Source organism: Pseudophryne corroboree, chromosome 1, assembly GCF_028390025.1.
Source record: "Pseudophryne corroboree isolate aPseCor3 chromosome 1, aPseCor3.hap2, whole genome shotgun sequence".
Lineage (NCBI taxonomy): Eukaryota > Metazoa > Chordata > Amphibia > Anura > Myobatrachidae > Pseudophryne > Pseudophryne corroboree.
The window spans coordinates 753,181,466-753,198,225 of NC_086444.1; the positions used below are offsets into that span (position 1 = coordinate 753,181,466).

Consider the following 16,760-nt stretch of genomic DNA (forward strand, 5'->3'; position numbering starts at 1 on the left):
GAGACACACTGGTGAGGGGATGTGGGGCATAGAGACACATACTGGAGGGGAAGGGGGGCATGGATTCACACACTGCTGGTGGGGGCATGGAGACACACTGGTGGAGGGAGAGGAACATGGAGACACACACACTACTGATGGGTAGTAGGGGGGCATGGAGACACACTGGTGGGGGTAGGGGAACATGGAGATACACACACTGCTGATGGGGGGTAGGGGGGCATGGAGACACACTAGTGTGGGGAGGGGGCCATGGAGACACACACTACTGATGAGGGGGAGGGGGACATGGAGACACACATTGGTGGGGGAAGAGGGACACAGACACACACACACACACACACACACACACACACACACACATTGCTGATGGGGGAGGGGGACATGGAGACACACTGGTGGGGGGAGGGGGACATGAAGACACACACTGCTGATGGGGGTAGGGGGACATGGAGACACATGCAGTCAGGGTCAAACACACACACACACACACACACACACACACACACACACACATTGCTGATGGGGTAGGGGGACATGGAGACACACTGGTGTGGGGAGGGGGACATGAAGACATACACTGCTGATGGGGGGAGGGGGACATGGAGACACATGCAGTCAGGGTCAAACACACACACACACACACACACACACACACACATTGCTGATGGGGTAGGGGGACATGGAGACACACTGGTGTGGGGAGGGGGACATGAAGACACACACTGCTGATGGGGGGAGGGGGACATGGAGACACATGCAGTCAGGGTCAAACACACACACACACACACACACACACACACACACACACACACAGAGAGGTGCCCTCACCTTGAAGACTTGTAGTCACCAACAGCTGCTCCCTCCTCTTCCACGCTGCCAGCCAGGGCCCAGGAGAAGAGCTGTAGAAGATGCCGCTGTAGCTACTCCCCCTACTCGGGTCAGATGAGCATGTGCTGGGCCTGTTAAATCTGTTACTTGTATTTCAATAAGAGTTTTTAATGTAACCAGGACACAGGGAGTGTTGTATGCTTCTTTACTTTAGAAGAACAGGAAACTAAAGAACACAGAAATAGATTCATACACCAACTAATACAAATACAAAATAAGATCCGTTGTACCCTTCCACCAGAACACATATACAGCAATGGGAACTATATACACCACACTCCTCCCAACTTAGATAAATGCAGACATGAAAATGTTAGCACTAAGCAATGTATACGTTACCCCAGAAGGCTACAAATCAAGCCTTTGAGGTGCTATACAAACTCTGTCTGGATACCGATGTTTAACTCCCAGAGTGACTGACTGCTTCACCGTTATCACACTAGAAGGTTCAGGATCAGTTGTTACTAAGGGAACCTCATGCTCAGGTAACTCCATAACAGGTTTGGGAACAGTCTCTGTATCTGTCCCAGAGGGGTACATTTCCTCCACAGTGTCAGGAACAGTCTCTGTATCAGTTCCAGAGGGGTATACATAAACCCCCACATCACTGGCTTGACTATCTCCAGCTGTCGACGTACAGTCAGTTTGCCTCCCAGCCTCAATGATTTGATCAAAGTGGCGACGCCACAATTCTCCTCCAACTTCAATCACGTATATCAGAGGGCCGGATTTGGAAGAAACTATTCCTGGTTGCCATTTGTCTGCTCTGTAATCACGGACAAGCAGCTCTTGGCCAATGTGGAAGAACCGAGTAGGTTTCTGATAAACTGATTGAAACTGTTTGTTATATACCTTCCGCCTCACATCCGGTTTTAGCAAGTACCACTGAGACCGTAAGTTCCGTTGCATAAAGAGCACCGCAGGAGGCTGACCGGCAGTGGAGTGCTCAGTCCTACGATATATAAACAAGAAGTTGTCAATCTTGTGTTGCAAAGGTAGATGTTCATGGTGCATGGACTTGATAGCTTTTTTGAATGTTTGGACAAATCTCTCAGCCAAACCGTTAGTTGCTGGATGGTGTGGAGCTGATGTAAAATGTTTAATTCCATTGTCTTGCATGAACTTTTTGAATTCCATGGACACAAACTGTGGCCCATTGTCACTGCACACTTGCTCCGGTAGACCATTTCTAGCAAAGATGGTTTGCAGCACAGCAATTGTTTTCTCAGAAGTAGTGGATTTCATCTTTATTACCTCTGGCCATTTTGAATGAGCGTCCACTGCAATAAGAAACATACAATCCATGAATGGACCAGCAAAGTCAATATGTACCCGCTGCCATGGAGATGAAGGCCATTCCCAGGGGTGTAACGGGGCTAAAGGTGGTGCATTTTGAACTCTTTGACATCCTTCACACCCTTTTGTCAAAGTTTCAATTTGACCATCGATTCCTGGCCACCACACATAGCTTCTAGCAAGATTCTTAATTTTTACTGTGCCTAGGTGACCCTCGTGCAAATTTTCCAAAACTGTTTAGCAGTTTAGGTGGTATTACCACTCGGGACCCACACAATAGAGTTCCTTGACAGACAGAAAGCTGATCTCTCCTGCCCGAAAACCCGTAATATTGAGCATCGCCATGTTTAGGCCAACCTTTGAGAGTTAAGTCCATTACTTTTGATAGTACCGGGTCTTTCCTTGTTTCCCGATTGATCATGGCATTGGTAATAGATAGCTGTTCCATCAACATATTGTGATACACTTCCAGGGGGTCTCCATCACTGTCCTCCCTCCTAACTTTGGGGCAAGGGAGAACGCGATAGACAATCAGCGTTGCCATGTAATTTTGTTCCTTTAAACTCAATGTCGTATGTATGAGCACCTAGGAATAATGACCAACGTTGAAGCCGAGCTGCTGTCATGGCTGGGACTCCCTTGTGGGGGTTAAAAATTGATACCAGTGGTTGATGATCCGTAATTAATGTAAACCTTTGCCCATACAAAAATTTATGAAATTTCTTCACTCCCCATACTAAACTTAAGGCCTCTTGGTCAATTTGTTCATAATTCTTCTCTGCCACTGTCAAAGACCGTGAAGCAAACGCTATTGGCTTCTCGCTACCATCTCTCAGTTGATGTGATAACACTGCTCCAATGCCGTACGGTGACGCATTACACGCTAGCCTGATGGGTAGTTTCGTATCAAAATGAGTAAGGACTTAAGGGACAATTCCAAGTTGATCGCAGCAGGAATTTTGTTAGCAGTTGGGCAAAACCATGGCTCTCATTCCGAGTTGTTCGCTCGCAAGCTGCTTTAAGCAGCATTGCACACGCTAAGCCGCCGCCTACTGGGAGTGAATCTTAGGTTAGCAAAATTGCGAACGAAAGATTCTCAAAATTGCGAATAGAAATTTCTTTGCAGTTTCTGAGTAGCTCGATACTTACTCTGCCACTGCGATCAGTTCAGTCAGTTTCGTTCCTGGTTTGACGTCACAAACACACCCAGCGTTCGGCCAGACACTCCCCCGTTTCTCCAGCCACTCCCGCGTTTTTCCCAGAAACGGCAGCGTTTTTTCACACACACCCATAAAACGGCCAGTTTCCGCCCAGAAACACCCACTTCCTGTCAATCACACTCCGATCACCAGAACGAAGAAAAAACCTCGTAATGCCGTGAGTAAAATACCAAACTTCTTAGCAAATTTACTTGGCGCAGTCGCAGTGCGAACATTGTGCATGCGCAATTAGCGGAAAATCGCTGCGATGCGAAGAAAATTACCGAGCGAACAACTCAGAATGAGGGCCCATGTGCACTGCAGGGGAGGCAGATTTAACATGTGCAGAGAGAGTTAGATTTGGGTGTGGTGTGTTCAATCTGCAATCTAATTTGCAGTGTAAAAATAAAGCAGCCAGTGTTTACCCTGCACAGAAACAAAATAACCCACCCAAATCTAACTCTTTCTGCACATGTTATATCTGCCTCCCCTGCAGTGCACATGGGTGGTCATTCCGAGTTGTTCGCTCGCAAGCCGTTTTTAGCAGCTTTGCACACGCTAAGCCTACGCCTACTGGGAGTGAATCTTAGCTTCTTAAAATTGCGAACGAAAGATTCGCAATATTGCAAAAAGACATCTCTGTGCAGTTTCTGAGTAGCTCCAGACGTACTCGGCATCTGCGATCAGTTCAGAGCTTGTCGTTCCTGGTTTGACGTCACAAACACACCCAGCGTTCGCCCAGACACTCCTCCGTTTCTCCAGCCACTCCCGCGTTTTTCCCAGAAACGGTAGCGTTTTTTCACACACACCCATAAAACGGCCAGTTTCCGCCCAGAAACACCCACTTCATGTCAATCACATTACGATCGCCTGAACGAAGAAAAAGCCGTGAGTAAAATACCTAACTTCATAGCAAATTTACTTGGCGCAGTCGCAGTGCGAACATTGCGCATGCGCACTAAGCGGAAAATCGCTGCGATGCGATGAAATTTACCGAGCGAACAACTCGGAATGACCCCCATGGTTTTGCCCAACTGCTAACAAAAATCCTGCTGCGATCAACTTGGAATTACCCCCTTTATCAGATGTAATCAATCTTTTTGTTTCTGAGAATGCTTTCTCACAGTCTTTTGTCCACTTCCATCGTGCATTTTGTGACACAGACTGTGGCTGGGGTGCTTGTAGTACTGCCTCAATTTTATCATTTGATTTGTGCATGCCTTCTCTATCAATCACATGTCCACAATATGAAATGCTTTCTTGGAAAAATGCACACTTATCTTTAATTACGCTGAGTCCATATTCCTGTAGTCGGTTAATACTTTTTCCAAATTATTTAAATGGTCCACATCATCTTTGCCTGTTACAATTATATCATCCAGGTAACATTGCGTACCTGGTATTCCTTGTAGGACTTGATCCATTGCTCTCTGCCATAATGCTGGGGCAGAAGAAAGTCCAAACATAAGACGGTTATATTGTAATAAACCTTTGTGAGTATTGATGGTTAAATATTTCTTAGATGCCTCCTCAATTTCCATTTGCAAGTACGCTTGAGCTAGGTCAATTTTGGAGAAGCGGTCGCCCCTGAGAGAGCTGCAAAGATGTCCTCTATTTTAGGTAAAGGATACTGCACAGTCCGTAGTACTGGATTTATTGTCATTTTGAAATCTCCGCAAATATGGATGCTTCCCATTTTGTCTTTCTTTACTATTAGAACTATGGGCGTAGCCAGGGCCGTAACTAAGTGTGTGCCAAGTGGGCTTGGCACACAGCGCAGTAGCCCTGAGGGCGCACGGCCAGCAGCATGTAATGAGTCAAATTGACTCATTACATGCCGCCTGTTCTGTGCTGTGCGCCGCCGCGCTGTGGAGGGAGAAGAGAGCAGAGCCGGGAAGGTGAGAAGGAGAAGGAGGGAGGGGGACTGGAGCCGCAGCAGCGCTATTTCATTGGTAGTAAGCGCCGCTGCAGCAGCCCCCTCTCCTTCCGTATTGGCTGCCTGGCGCTGCTGTGGATGCTGGAATGTGGTTCCTCCATTCCAGCATCCACAGCAGCGCCAGGCAGCCAATACGGAAGAAGAGGGGACTGCTGCAGCGGCGCTTACTACCAATTACATAGCGCTGCTGCGGCTCCAGTCCCCCTCCCTCCTCCTCCTTCTCATCTGCCTGCACTGAGGAAGCTGCACGAGGAGCCTGTCAGCGGGGAGATGGTAAGTATCTCTCTCTCTCTCTTTCTCTCTCTCGGACACCGTCTGCCATAATGTGTAAAAAGGGGGCCTGGCAGCCGCAATGTGTAAAAAGGGGGCCTGGCTGCCGCAATGTGTAAAAAGGGGGACTGGCTGCCAATATGTGTAAAAAGGAGGACCGGCTGCCGCAATGTGTAAAAAGGGGTACACCATCTGCCGTAATATGTAAAAAGGGGGCCTGGCTGCCGCAATGTGTAAAAAGGGGACTGGCTGCCGCAAAGTGTAAAAAGGGGGACTGGCTGCAGCAATGTGTAAAAAGGGGGACTGGCTGCCGCAATTAATAAAAAGGGGGACGCTGGCTGCTGCAATGTGTATAAAGGGGGACTGGCTGCCGCAATGTGTAAAAAGGGGGACGCTGGCTGCTGCAATGTGTATAAAGGGGGACACCATCTGCCGTAATGTGTAAAAAGGGGGATGCTGTCTGCCGTAATGTGTAAAAAGGGGGATGCTGTCTGCCGTAATGTGTAAAAAGGGGGACTGTCTGCTGTAATGTGTAAAAAGGGGGACGCTGTCTGCTGTAATGTATAAAAGGGTCTCTACCTGGTGTAGTGGCGCTACTGTGCAGCGTAATTTGAATAATGAAGACTACTGTGCACCGTAGTATGAATTGCTATTATTTTGTGGCCACGCCCCTTCCCCATAAAGCCACACCCCTATATATTCATCTTACATGGGGGGGTTGGGGGGCGTCGATGTCGTTTCTTGCACACAGGGCTAAAATGTAGTGATGAGCGGGTTCGGTTCCTCGGAATCCGAACCCGCCCGAACTTCAGCTTTTTTTACACGGATCCGAGCGACTCGGATCTTCCCGCCTTGCTCGGTTAACCCGAGCGCGCCCGAACGTCATCATGACGCTGTCGGATTCTCGCGAGGCTCGGATTCTATCGCGAGACTCGGATTCTGTATAAGGAGCCGCGCGTCGCCGCCATTTTACACGTGCATTGAGATTGATAGTGAGAGGACGTGGCTGGCGTCCTCTCCGTTTAGAGAAGAAATAGATAGGAGAGTGAGAGTGAGACAGTGACACTTCATTTACTGGAGCTTAGGAGGAGTACTCAGACAGAGAGTGCAGAATTTTGCTGATAGTATTAGTTAGTTATACTAGTGACAGAGTGAGACAGTGACACTTCATTTACTGGAGCTTAGGAGGAGTACTCAGACAGAGAGTGCAGAATTTTGCTGATAGTATTAGTTAGTTATACTAGTGACTGACCAGTGACCACCAGTGCAGTTTTATATTATTTAATATAATCCGTTCTCTGCCTGAAAAAACGATACACAGTGACTCAGTCACATACCATATCTGTGCTCAGCCCAGTGTGCTGCTGCATCATCTATGTATAATATCTGACTGTGCTCACACAGCTTAATTGTGGGGGAGACTGGGGAGCAGTTAGGTTATAGCAGGAGCCAGGAGTACATATTAAAATTAAACAGTGCACACTTTTTTTCTGCAGGAGTGCCACTGCCAGTGTGACTGACCAGTGACCTGACCACCAGTATATAGTATACTATATTGTATTGTGAATGTCTGCCTGTAAAAGTTAAACACACGTCGTGTGACTTGTATGGTGTTTTTTTATTCTATAAAATAAAAAACTCATTCTGCTGACAGACAGTGTCCAGCAGGTCCGTCATTATATAATATATACCTGTCCGGCTGCAGTAGTGATATATATATATTTTTTATATCATTATTTATCATCCAGTCGCAGCAGACACAGTACGGTAGTTCACGGCTGTAGCTACCTCTGTGTCGGCACTCGGCAGTCCATCCATAATTGTATACCACCTACCCGTGGTTTTTTTTTTCTTTCTTCTTTATACATACTACATCTCATTATCATCCAGTCTATATTAGCAGCAGACACAGTACAGTACGGTAGTCCACGGCTGTAGCTACCTCTGTGTCGGCACTCGGCAGTCCGTCCATAATTGTATACCACCTACCCGTGGTTTTTTTTTTCTTTCTTCTTTATACATACTACATCTCATTATCAACCAGTCTATATTAGCAGCAGACACAGTACGGTAGTCCACGGCTGTAGCTACCTCTGTGTCGGCACTCGGCAGTCCATCCATAATTGTATACCACCTACCCGTGGTTTTTTTTTCTTTCTTCTTTATACATACTACATCTCATTATCATCCAGTCTATATTAGCAGCAGACACAGTACAGTACGGTAGTCCACGGCTGTAGCTACCTCTGTGTCGGCACTCGGCAGTCCATCCATAATTGTATACCACCTACCCGTGGTTTTTTTTTCTTTCTTCTTTATACATACATACTACATCTCTTTATCAACCAGTCTATATTAGCAGCAGACACAGTACGGTAGTCCACGGCTGTAGCTACCTCTGTGTCGGCACTCGGCAGTCCATCCATAATTGTATACCACCTACCCGTGGTTTTTTTTTCTTTCTTCTTTATACATACATACTACATCTCTTTATCAACCAGTCTATATTAGCAGCAGACACAGTACGGTAGTCCACGGCTGTAGCTACCTCTGTGTCGGCACTCGGCAGTCCGTCCATAATTGTATACCACCTACCCGTGGTTTTTTTTTCTTTCTTCTTTATACATACATACTACATCTCTTTATCAACCAGTCTATATTAGCAGCAGACACAGTACGGTAGTCCACGGCTGTAGCTACCTCTGTGTCGGCACTCGGCAGTCCATCCATAATTGTATACCACCTACCCGTGGTTTTTTTTTCTTTCTTCTTTATACATACATACTACATCTCATTATCATCCAGTCTATATTAGCAGCAGACACAGTACAGTAGGGTAGTCCACGGCTGTAGCTACCTCTGTGTCGGCACTCGGCAGTCCATCCATAATTGTATACCACCTACCCGTGGTTTTTTTTTCTTTCTTCTTTATACATACATACTACATCTCTTTATCAACCAGTCTATATTAGCAGCAGACACAGTACAGTACGGTAGTCCACGGCTGTAGCTACCTCTGTGTCGGCACTCGGCAGTCCGTCCATAATTGTATACCACCTACCCGTGTTTTTTTTTTCTTTCTTCTTTATACATACTACATCTCATTATCAACCAGTCTATATTAGCAGCAGACACAGTATGGTAGTCCACGGCTGTAGCTACCTCTGTGTCGGCACTCGGCAGTCCATCCATAATTGTATACCACCTACCCGTGGTTTTTTTTTCTTTATTCTTTATACATACTACATCTCATTATCATCCAGTCTATATTAGCAGCAGACACAGTACAGTACGGTAGTCCACGGCTGTAGCTACCTCTGTGTCGGCACTCGGCAGTCCATCCATAATTGTATACCACCTACCCGTGGGTTTTTTTTTCTTTCTTCTTTATACATACATACTACATCTCTTTATCAACCAGTCTATATTAGCAGCAGACACAGTACGGTAGTCCACGGCTGTAGCTACCTCTGTGTCGGCACTCGGCAGTCCGTCCATAATTGTATACCACCTACCCGTGGTTTTTTTTTCTTTCTTCTTTATACATACATACTACATCTCATTATCATCCAGTCTATATTAGCAGCAGACACAGTACAGTACAATAGTCCACGGCTGTAGCTACCTCTGTGTCGGCACTCGGCAGTCCATCCATAATTGTATACTAGTATCCATCCATCTCCATTGTTTACCTGAGGTGCCTTTTAGTTGTGCCTATTAAAATATGGAGAACAAAAATGTTGAGGTTCCAAAATTAGGGAAAGATCAAGATCCACTTCCACCTCGTGCTGAAGCTGCTGCCACTAGTCATGGCCGAGACGATGAAATGCCAGCAACGTCGTCTGCCAAGGCCGATGCCCAATGTCATAGTACAGAGCATGTCAAATCCAAAACACCAAATATCAGTAAAAAAAGGACTCCAAAACCTAAAATAAAATTGTCGGAGGAGAAGCGTAAACTTGCCAATATGCCATTTACCACACGGAGTGGCAAGGAACGGCTGAGGCCCTGGCCTATGTTCATGGCTAGTGGTTCAGCTTCACATGAGGATGGAGGCACTCAGCCTCTCGCTAGAAAAATGAAAAGACTCAAGCTGGCAAAAGCAGTAGCACCGCAAAGAACTGTGCGTTCTTCGAAATCCCAAATCCACAAGGAGAGTCCTATTGTGTCGGTTGCGATGCCTGACCTTCCCAACACTGGACGTGAAGAGCATGCGCCTTCCACCATTTGCACGCCCCCTGCAAGTGCTGGAAGGAGCACCCGCAGTCCAGTTCCTGATAGTCAGATTGAAGATGTCAGTGTTGAAGTACACCAGGATGAGGAGGATATGGGTGTTGCTGGCGCTGGGGAGGAAATTGACCAGGAGGATTCTGATGGTGAGGTGGTTTGTTTAAGTCAGGCACCCGGGGAGACACCTGTTGTCCGTGGGAGGAATATGGCCGTTGACATGCCTGGTGAAAATACCAAAAAAATCAGCTCTTCGGTGTGGAAGTATTTCACCAGAAATGCGGACAACATTTGTCAAGCCATGTGTTCCCTTTGTCAAGCTGTAATAAGTAGGGGTAAGGACGTTAACCACCTCGGAACATCCTCCCTTGTACGTCACCTGCAGCGCATTCATAATAAGTCAGTGACAAGTTCAAAAACTTTGGCCGACAGCGGAAGCAGTCCACTGACCAGTAAATCCCTTCCTCTTGTAACCAAGCTCACGCAAACCACCCCACCAACTCCCTCAGTGTCAATTTCCTCCTTCCCCAGGAATGCCAATAGTCCTGCAGGCCATGTCACTGGCAATTCTGATGATTCCTCTCCTGCCTGGGATTCCTCCGATGCATCCTTGCGTGTAACGCCTACTGCTGCTGGCGCTGCTGTTGTTGCTGCTGGGAGTCGATGGTCATCCCAGAGGGGAAGTCGTAAGCCCACTTGTACTACTTCCAGTAAGCAATTGACTGTTCAACAGTCCTTTGCGAGGAAGATGAAATATCACAGCAGTCATCCTGCTGCAAAGCGGATAACTGAGGCCTTGACAACTATGTTGGTGTTAGACGTGCGTCCGGTATCCGCCGTTAGTTCACAGGGAACTAGACAATTTATTGAGGCAGTGTGCCCCCGTTACCAAATACCATCTAGGTTCCACTTCTCTAGGCAGGCGATACCGAGAATGTACACGGACGTCAGAAAAAGACTCACCAGTGTCCTAAAAAATGCAGTTGTACCCAATGTCCACTTAACCACGGACATGTGGACAAGTGGAGCAGGGCAGGGTCAGGACTATATGACTGTGACAGCCCACTGGGTAGATGTATGGACTCCCGCCGCAAGAACAGCAGCGGCGGCACCAGTAGCAGCATCTCGCAAACGCCAACTCTTTCCTAGGCAGGCTACGCTTTGTATCACCGCTTTCCAGAATACGCACACAGCTGAAAACCTCTTACGGCAACTGAGGAAGATCATCGCGGAATGGCTTACCCCAATTGGACTCTCCTGTGGATTTGTGGCATCGGACAACGCCAGCAATATTGTGTGTGCATTAAATATGGGCAAATTCCAGCACGTCCCATGTTTTGCACATACCTTGAATTTGGTGGTGCAGAATTTTTAAAAAAACGACAGGGGCGTGCAAGAGATGCTGTCGGTGGCCAGAAGAATTGCGGGACACTTTCGGCGTACAGGCACCACGTACAGAAGACTGGAGTACCACCAAAAACTACTGAACCTGCCCTGCCATCATCTGAAGCAAGAAGTGGTAACGAGGTGGAATTCAACCCTCTATATGCTTCAGAGGTTGGAGGAGCAGCAAAAGGCCATTCAAGCCTATACAATTGAGCACGATATAGGAGGTGGAATGCACCTGTCTCAAGCGCAGTGGAGAATGATTTCAACGTTGTGCAAGGTTCTGATGCGCTTTGAACTTGCCACACGTGAAGTCAGTTCAGACACTGCCAGCCTGAGTCAGGTCATTCCCCTCATCAGGCTTTTGCAGAAGAAGCTGGAGACATTGAAGGAGGAGCTAACACGGAGCGATTCTGCTAGGCATGTGGGACTTGTGGATGGAGCCCTTAATTCGCTTAACAAGGATTCACGGGTGGTCAATCTGTTGAAATCAGAGCACTACATTTTGGCCACCATGCTCGATCCTAGATTTAAAGCCTACCTTGGATCTCTCTTTCCGGCAGACACAAGTCTGCTGGGGTTGAAAGACCTGCTGTCAAGTCAAGCGGAACGCGACCTGTCAACATCTCCTCCTTCACATTCTCCCGCAACTGGGGGTGTGAGGAAAGGCTCAGAATTCCGAGCCCACCCGCTGGCGGTGATGCAGGGAAGTCTGGAGCGACTGCTGATGCTGACATCTGGTCCGGACTGAAGGACCTGACAACGATTACGGACATGTCGTCTACTGTCACTGCATATGATTCTCTCAACATTGAAAGAATGGTGGAGGATTATATGAGTGACCGCATCCAAGTAGGCACGTCACACAGTCCGTACTTATACTGGCAGGAAAAAGAGGCAATTTGGAGGCCCTTGCACAAACTGGCTTTATTCTACCTAAGTTGCCCTCCCACAAGTGTGTACTCCGAAAGAGTGTTTAGTGCCGCCGCTCACCTTGTCAGCAATCGGCGTACGAGGTTACATCCAGAAAATGTGGAGAAGATGATGTTCATTAAAATGAATTATAATCAATTCCTCCGCGGAGACATTGACCAGCAGCAATTGCCTCCACAAAGTACACAGGGAGCTGAGATGGTGGATTTCAGTGGGGACGAATTGATAATCTGTGAGGAGGGGGATGTACACGGTGATATATCGGAGGATGATGATGAGGTGGACATCTTGCCTCTGTAGAGCCAGTTTGTGCAAGGAGAGATTAATTGCTTCTTTTTTTGGGGGGGTCCAAACCAACCCGTCATATCAGTCACAGTCGTGTGGCAGACCCTGTCACTGAAATGATGGGTTGGTTAAAGTGTGCATGTCCTGTTTATACAACATAAGGGTGGGTGGGAGGGCCCAAGGACAATTCCATCTTGCACCTCTTTTTTCTTTTATTTTTCTTTGCGTCATGTGCTGTTTGGGGAGGGTTTTTTGGAAGGGCCATCCTGCGTGACACTGCAGTGCCACTCCTAGATGGGCCCGGTGTTTGTGTCGGCCACTAGGGTCGCTTATCTTACTCACACAGTCAGCTACCTCATTGCGCCTCTTTTTTTCTTTGCGTCATGTGCTGTTTGGGGAGGGTTTTTTGGAAGGGCCATCCTGCGTGACACTGCAGTGCCACTCCTAGATGGGCCCGGTGTTTGTGTCGGCCACTAGGGTCGCTTATCTTACTCACACAGTCAGCTACCTCATTGCGCCTCTTTTTTTCTTTGCGTCATGTGCTGTTTGGGGAGGGTTTTTTGGAAGGGCCATCCTGCATGACACTGCAGTGCCACTCCTAGATGGGCCCGGTGTTTGTGTCGGCCACTAGGGTCGCTTATCTTACTCACACAGTCAGCTACCTCATTGCGCCTCTTTTTTTCTTTGCGTCATGTGCTGTTTGGGGAGGGTTTTTTGGAAGGGACATCCTGCGTGACACTGCAGTGCCACTCCTAGATGGGCCCGGTGTTTGTGTCGGCCACTAGGGTCGCTTATCTTACTCACACAGTCAGCTACCTCATTGCGCCTCTTTTTTTCTTTGCGTCATGTGCTGTTTGGGGAGGGTTTTTTGGAAGGGCCATCCTGCGTGACACTGCAGTGCCACTCCTAGATGGGCCCGGTGTTTGTGTCGGCCACTAGGGTCGCTTATCTTACTCACACAGTCAGCTACCTCATTGCGCCTCTTTTTTTCTTTGCGTCATGTGCTGTTTGGGGAGGGTTTTTTGGAAGGGCCATCCTGCGTGACACTGCAGTGCCACTCCTAGATGGGCCCGGTGTTTGTGTCGGCCACTAGGGTCGCTTATCTTACTCACACAGTCAGCTACCTCATTGCGCCTCTTTTTTTCTTTGCGTCATGTGCTGTTTGGGGAGGGTTTTTTGGAAGGGACATCCTGCGTGACACTGCAGTGCCACTCCTAGATGGGCCCGGTGTTTGTGTCGGCCACTAGGGTCGCTTATCTTACTCACACAGTCAGCTACCTCATTGCGCCTCTTTTTTTCTTTGCGTCATGTGCTGTTTGGGGAGGGTTTTTTGGAAGGGACATCCTGCGTGACACTGCAGTACCACTCCTAGATGGGCCCGGTGTTTGTGTCGGCCACTAGGGTCGCTTATCTTACTCACACAGTCAGCTACCTCATTGCGCCTCTTTTTTTCTTTGCGTCATGTGCTGTTTGGGGAGGGTTTTTTGGAAGGGCCATCCTGCGTGACACTGCAGTGCCACTCCTAGATGGGCCCGGTGTTTGTGTCGGCCACTAGGGTCGCTTATCTTACTCACACAGTCAGCTACCTCATTGCGCCTCTTTTTTTCTTTGCGTCATGTGCTGTTTGGGGAGGGTGTTTTGGAAGGGCCATCCTGCGTGACACTGCAGTGCCACTCCTAGATGGGCCCGGTGTTTGTGTCGGCCACTAGGGTCGCTTATCTTACTCACACAGTCAGCTACCTCATTGCGCCTCTTTTTTTCTTTGCGTCATGTGCTGTTTGGGGAGGGTTTTTTGGAAGGGCCATCCTGCGTGACACTGCAGTGCCACTCCTAGATGGGCCCGGTGTTTGTGTCGGCCACTAGGGTCGCTTATCTTACTCACACAGTCAGCTACCTCATTGCGCCTCTTTTTTTCTTTGCGTCATGTGCTGTTTGGGGAGGGTTTTTTGGAAGGGCCATCCTGCGTGACACTGCAGTGCCACTCCTAGATGGGCCCGGTGTTTGTGTCGGCCACTAGGGTCGCTTATCTTACTCACACAGTCAGCTACCTCATTGCGCCTCTTTTTTTCTTTGCGTCATGTGCTGTTTGGGGAGGGTTTTTTGGAAGGGCCATCCTGCGTGACACTGCAGTGCCACTCCTAGATGGGCCCGGTGTTTGTGTCGGCCACTAGGGTCGCTTATCTTACTCACACAGTCAGCTACCTCATTGCGCCTCTTTTTTTCTTTGCGTCATGTGCTGTTTGGGGAGGGTTTTTTGGAAGGGCCATCCTGCGTGACACTGCAGTGCCACTCCTAGATGGGCCCGGTGTTTGTGTCGGCCACTAGGGTCGCTTATCTTACTCACACAGTCAGCTACCTCATTGCGCCTCTTTTTTTCTTTGCGTCATGTGCTGTTTGGGGAGGGTTTTTTGGAAGGGCCATCCTGCGTGACACTGCAGTGCCACTCCTAGATGGGCCCGGTGTTTGTGTCGGCCACTAGGGTCGCTTATCTTACTCACACAGCGACCTCGGTGCAAATTTTAGGACTAAAAATAATATTGTGAGGTGTGAGGTATTCAGAATAGACTGAAAATGAGTGTAAATTATGGTTTTTGAGGTTAATAATACTTTGGGATCAAAATGACCCCCAAATTCTATGATTTAAGCTGTTTTTTAGGGTTTTTTGAAAAAAACACCCGAATCCAAAACACACCCGAATCCGACAAAAAAAATTCGGTGAGGTTTTGCCAAAATGCGGTCGAACCCAAAACACGGCCGCGGAACCGAACCCAAAACCAAAACACAAAACCCGAAAAATTTCCGGCGCTCATCTCTACTAAAATGCCTAGTTACGGCACTGGGCGTAGCCCATTCACTCCATTCCACTGGGGAGAGTATACCAGAGTCTTCCAGTTTTGGTAGTTCCTCCTCAACCGCTGGTCAGATGGCATAAGGTACTGTGAGAGCTTGTGGATCCAACTCTATACTGGCCTTAATGTCCTTTAACGTGCCTATCCCTGGTTGGAAAATGGGTTGTGCGGCAGCTAACAATTCAGTAAGTTCCTTAATAGCTGCGTCATTGTTGGATACATCAGATGCAGTAGATTGTAGCCTGTGAATGGAATGCCAGTCAAGTTGGATTTTCCTTATCCATTCGCGGCCCAATAATGCCGGTCCACCCTGTGGAAGTATGTACAAATACAGCTTATGGGTATTGCCTTTGTATTTCACATAAACTTTTATTTTTCCCAGTGGGGACACCGGTTCACCCGTATATGTGCGGAGTGTTACGGATGTTTTCTTTAAAGGAATAGCAGCAAACAGGCGTTTGTAATCACTTGCATTTAGCACTGACAGAGCAGAGCCTGTGTCTAATTCCATTTTTAAGTCAATACCTGCTACTTCCAAAGTGACCCAAATCACTTGACGCTCTTTTGCTGTCATAGAGTGCATCTCTAGGCTGCATAACCCTTTTTCTGTACCAGTACTATCAGTAGAGTCTGATTCATTGTCTGCTACTTTATGTACCTGGGATGTTGTATGTTTTCTCCCGGGGACTTTGGATACTTGCGAGCGGTTTGGTGTTTTCCCCGACTGACACACCCTTTCAATATGGCCTCTTTTCTTACATTTTCTAAACACTTTGTCTTTAAACCAGCACTGACTGGCATCATGTGAGGACTTCCCACAGCAAACACAGGACTGTCTCTGATACCAATAAACTGGATTGGGAGTACATTCTGGTGCCTTTTGCTGCAATTCTGATGCATCCCTGGTTGCAGTCTTCAGTGAAATAGCTATGGACAGTGCTCGCTCAAAGGTCAGGTCAGGCTCAGCCAGCAATTTCTTTTGTGTACTTGCACTTTTCATCCCACAAACTAAACGGTCTCTTAGAGCATCTGATAACCCTGCTCCAAATGCTCAGTGTTCAGATAACCTCTTCAGCTCTGCAATGTATTTAGAAAGGCTTTCACTTTCACATTGATTCCTTCTATGAAACCTGAATCTTTCAGCAATCACTAATGGTTTAGGGTTTAAGTGCTTTTGCAAAATATCCACAATGTCAGTAAAGGACTTGTTGGCTGGCTTCTCAGGTGCTATTAAACTCCTCAGCAGACTGTATGTTTGGGCACCCATTACACTGAGTAAGACTGGAACCTTCTTGTCACCTTCCACGGATTTAGCGGAACAGTACAAATCTACTCTCTCAATATATGTAACCCAGTCCTCTATAGTACCATCAAAAGCAGCTATTGTGCCAATATATCCTGACATTATTCCTGTATACTTTGTCCTACCTTCCTTAGAAAATGAAGATATAACGCACGTGCTCCTTTTATTCAAGTTAGGTGCTGCTG

At 47.6% G+C, this 16,760-nt stretch overlaps 1 pseudogene; it reads right to left on the bottom strand.

The window, feature by feature from the left end:
* Positions 1–836: 836 nt before the first annotated feature.
* LOC135049280 (uncharacterized protein K02A2.6-like) lies at positions 837–16,272 on the bottom strand (annotated as a pseudogene).
* Positions 16,273–16,760: the final 488 nt, after the last annotated feature.